The sequence below is a fragment of the Schistocerca americana genome, unplaced genomic scaffold (assembly GCF_021461395.2).
Source record: "Schistocerca americana isolate TAMUIC-IGC-003095 unplaced genomic scaffold, iqSchAmer2.1 HiC_scaffold_847, whole genome shotgun sequence".
NCBI lineage: Eukaryota > Metazoa > Arthropoda > Insecta > Orthoptera > Acrididae > Schistocerca > Schistocerca americana.
Window position 1 is genome coordinate 47,501 of NW_025726617.1, and position 5,000 is coordinate 52,500.

At 54.2% G+C, this 5,000-nt stretch overlaps 1 non-coding gene across 1 annotated transcript in view; it reads left to right on the forward strand.

The window, feature by feature from the left end:
• Positions 1-3,431: 3,431 nt before the first annotated feature.
• The window catches only part of LOC124591407, a 1,910-nt gene continuing 341 nt past the window's right edge, over positions 3,432-5,000 (forward strand). Inside the window, exon 1 of the ribosomal RNA XR_006977176.1 lies at positions 3,432-5,000. This exon is cut by the window's right edge and continues 341 nt beyond it. This is a non-coding gene — a ribosomal RNA (small subunit ribosomal RNA).

Sequence of the window (5,000 nt, forward strand, 5' to 3'; positions counted from 1 at the left end):
CTCTGCCACATTAGACAATCCACACTATCATAACCAGACCGGGAGGTCCACTCACAAAACAGAATATCTCACCCTTCCGACAACCACCATTGCTCAGCTAAGCCACCAACACCCACACATGTCCTACACAGGGGTGCACCCAACATCACAATACTGCCTCCTGTCACACCACACAAACAATGGCAGGAATGAAAGACACAGGTCTGCCACAAGCATGGAATCAGAGCGCCGCCTGTTATGAGCCAAAGGTGCACCCTGACGTGGCAAATCAGATGATGCCGCAGTCATTTACTTACGATAATCACAATCAACAAACCGGCCCCCCCCCCCCCCCAAAACACCTTTCCTTACAACAATGTGTACCTTAACCTAACCCGTATTGTACCTTAACCTAACCCGTATTGTACCTTAACCTAACCCGTATTGTACCTTAACCTAACCCGTATTGTACCTTAACCTAACCCGTATTGTACCTTAACCTAACCCGTATTGTACCTTAACCTAACCCGTATTGTACCTTAACCTAACCCGTATTGTACCTTAACCTAACCCGTATTGTACCTTAACCTAACCCGTATTGTACCTTAACCTAACCCGTATTGTGCCTTAACCTAACCCGTATTGTGCCTTAACCTAACCCGTATTGTGCCTTAACCTAACCCGTATTGTGCCTTAACCTAACCCGTATTGTGCCTTAACCTAACCCGTATTGTGCCTTAACCTAACCCGTATTGTGCCTTAACCTAACCCGTATTGTGCCTTAACCTAACCCGTATTGTGCCTTAACCTAACCCGTATTGTGCCTTAACCTAACCCGTATTGTGCCTTAACCTAACCCGTATTGTGCCTTAACCTAACCCGTATTGTGCCTTAACCTAACCCGTATTGCGCCTTAACCTAACCCGTATTGCGCCTTAACCTAACCCGTATTGCGCCTTAACCTAACCCGTATTGCGCCTTAACCTAACCCGTATTGCGCCTTAACCTAACCTATATTGCGCCTTAACCTAACCTATATTGCGCCTTAACGTAACCCGCGTTGCGCCTTAACGTAACCCGCGTTGCGCCTTAACGTAACCCGCGTTGCGCCTTAACGTAACCCGCGTTGCGCCTTAACCTAACCCGCGTTGCGCCTTAACCTAACCCGCGTTGCGCCTTAACCTAACCCGCGTTGCGCCTTAACCTAACCCGCGTTGCGCCTTAACCTAACCCGCGTTGCGCCTTAACCTAACCCGCGTTGCGCCTTAACCCAACCCGCGTTGGGCCTTAACCCAACACACGTTGGGCCTTAACCCAACACACGTTGGGCCTTAACCCAACACACGTTGGGCCTTAACCCAACACACGTTGGGCCTTAACCCAACACACGTTGGGCCTTAACCCAACACACGTTGGGCCTTAACCCAACACACGTTGGGCCTTAACCCAACACACGTTGGGCCTTAACCCAACACACGTTGGGCCTTAACCCAACACACGTTGGGCCTTAACCCAACACACGTTGGGCCTTAACCCAACACACGTTGGGCCTTAACCCAACACACGTTGGGCCTTAACCCAACACACGTTGGGCCTTAACCCAACACACGTTGGGCCTTAACCCAACACACGTTGGGCCTTAACCCAACACACGTTGGGCCTTAACCCAACACACGTTGGGCCTTAACCCAACACACGTTGGGCCTTAACCCAACACACGTTGGGCCTTAACCCAACACACGTTGGGCCTTAACCCAACACACGTTGGGCCTTAACCTGCTCTGTAATTGTCATACGACGCGTTAAATTAGTGTAGTGTTGCCTAACTGCAACCCCCGCAATATAGTTTGCTACCCGCACTGCCCGGTCCCCAGAGTATCGCTTCATGTTAAACACCTTGCAGCTATACACTGTAATGCGGATGGCAGCAGGACGTACATGCTCAATGCCCTTCGCAGTTGTTCATTGGCATTCGCATGGCGAAGCACAGCCTACGTTGTGGTACGGCTTGTGTCAACTGTCCGCTGATGTTGTACGTCCAAATCACACACTGTACTGCACATTGGTCCTCATGTACTGAATGATACATCGTGGTACATGTGTGACCGTACCACGACTGCGCCAACAACGGCGAACCATACGGTCCAAATATTGTGCACTCAGCTACGTGTCGTCTCCCTATAAGAGCTGGATTGCAGTATGGTATGCCGTGGATGGCGATCAGCATGAGCCGTCTGTTGATGTAGTGGCGCGTGTTGTCAGACGTAGTCGTCTCTTCTCACTCACCGTGATAGCATGGTGCACTGCGTTCCACATCTGCGACATGCGACAGAGGCCGGTTGACAGTCGTTCGCGCAATGGACATCGCATACGTACGGGGGCCACCTTCCACGTGTTCGCGAAGCGTGCACATGTTGTTGCGTGTATGTGGGCAGACATAGTGTGTCGTGACACCTGACACAGGCATGCAACAATCGTTGAATTTGCAAATGGCGATGGACGTCTACGTTTGCTGGTGACGTTACGCAAATGAACAACTGGTAAACCGTTGTGGTGCGGTTGTTCTCGCTAGAGGTGAATCAGTGATGGCGACGATCGGTTGAGCTACCAACCGGTTGTTTCAGCGATACCCACCATGCCCACGAACGTGAATGGCATGTGGGTGTGAAGCGATACGCGGCGGTGGCTGGGTGGGACCGTCCCCGGCCGGTGAGGGGGGGCCTCCCGGCGTGCTGGCCGCGCGGTGCGTGGGCGCACGCGCTACAGCCGGCTGGTGGGGGCGGCCAGTGGCAGGCGCGCCGGCCGACGGAGGCGGCAGGCGGCGCAGCTGCGCGCCGGCGCACCCTGCACGCGGCGCCGTGCGGCCAAAGTAGGTCCTCGCGGGCCCGGTGCGAAGCGCGGTGGACATCTGCAGTGTGCTGGTCCGATTGAGGACTGTGTGCGCTGAGGATGCGCCGCCGCCCGGCGCTCGGCGCCGCGACGCCGTCTGCTGCTCGGTCGCCTCTGCGGTTCTCGCAGGTGGTTTGTATCGCAGCTGTGCGGACGTGTTGGCGCGTTCGCTTCGGCACCCAAGTGGGGCTTTTGTCCTTCTGTGGCGCTGGCGTTGGAGCTGCCGGCCACCGTAGGTGGCGCGTGTTGTCTCCCGCCGGCAATGCCACGACAGCACGCTCCCGGGCCTCTGTCGGCAGCGGCAAGCTCAGTTGGGAGCACGGGTGGTCGCACCTAAAGCGTCTACTCGCCAAACTCCGGGCGATTGCGCCTCTCTCGAACCCGACCAAGTACTTAGGACGGCGCTGCGCGCCGCCGGGACCTGAGAGGGTTTCGAGGTGTATTGTGCAGGGGAGCTCAGCCTCCTCCTGTTTGCAGAATAATTGAGCGGACGCTTGCGTGTTCGCGCGGGCCCCCGGGACACACTCCCGGGCGGCCGGCTGCTCAGCTCTAGTTGACGCAGCTCCCTGGTTGATCCTGCCAGTAGTCATATGCTTGTCTCAAAGATTAAGCCATGCATGTCTCAGTACAAGCCGCATTAAGGTGAAACCGCGAATGGCTCATTAAATCAGTTATGGTTCCTTAGATCGTACCCACGTTACTTGGATAACTGTGGTAATTCTAGAGCTAATACATGCAAACAGAGTCCCGACCAGAGATGGAAGGGACGCTTTTATTAGATCAAAACCAATCGGTCGGCTCGTCCGGTCCGTTTGCCTTGGTGACTCTGAATAACTTTGGGCTGATCGCACGGTCCTCGTACCGGCGACGCATCTTTCAAATGTCTGCCTTATCAACTGTCGATGGTAGGTTCTGCGCCTACCATGGTTGTAACGGGTAACGGGGAATCAGGGTTCGATTCCGGAGAGGGAGCCTGAGAAACGGCTACCACATCCAAGGAAGGCAGCAGGCGCGCAAATTACCCACTCCCGGCACGGGGAGGTAGTGACGAAAAATAACGATACGGGACTCATCCGAGGCCCCGTAATCGGAATGAGTACACTTTAAATCCTTTAACGAGTATCTATTGGAGGGCAAGTCTGGTGCCAGCAGCCGCGGTAATTCCAGCTCCAATAGCGTATATTAAAGTTGTTGCGGTTAAAAAGCTCGTAGTTGGATTTGTGTCCCACGCTGTTGGTTCACCGCCCGTCGGTGTTTAACTGGCATGTATCGTGGGACGTCCTGCCGGTGGGGCGAGCTGAAGGCGTGCGACGCGCCTCGTGCGTGCTCGTGCGTCCCGAGGCGGACCCCGTTGCAATCCTACCAGGGTGCTCTTGAGTGAGTGTCTCGGTGGGCCGGCACGTTTACTTTGAACAAATTAGAGTGCTTAAAGCAGGCAAGCCCGCCTGAATACTGTGTGCATGGAATAATGGAATAGGACCTCGGTTCTATTTTGTTGGTTTTCGGAACCCGAGGTAATGATTAATAGGGACAGGCGGGGGCATTCGTATTGCGACGTTAGAGGTGAAATTCTTGGATCGTCGCAAGACGAACAGAAGCGAAAGCATTTGCCAAGTATGTTTTCATTAATCAAGAACGAAAGTTAGAGGTTCGAAGGCGATCAGATACCGCCCTAGTTCTAACCATAAACGATGCCAGCCAGCGATCCGCCGCAGTTCCTCCGATGACTCGGCGGGCAGCCTCCGGGAAACCAAAGCTTTTGGGTTCCGGGGGAAGTATGGTTGCAAAGCTGAAACTTAAAGGAATTGACGGAAGGGCACCACCAGGAGTGGAGCCTGCGGCTTAATTTGACTCAACACGGGAAACCTCACCAGGCCCGGACACCGGAAGGATTGACAGATTGATAGCTCTTTCTTGATTCGGTGGGTGGTGGTGCATGGCCGTTCTTAGTTGGTGGAGCGATTTGTCTGGTTAATTCCGATAACGAACGAGACTCTAGCCTGCTAACTAGTCGCGTGACATCCTTCGTGCTGTCAGCGATTACTTTTCTTCTTAGAGGGACAGGCGGCTTCTAGCCGCACGAGATTGAGCAATAACAGGTCTGTGATGCCCTTAGATGTTCTGGGCCGCAC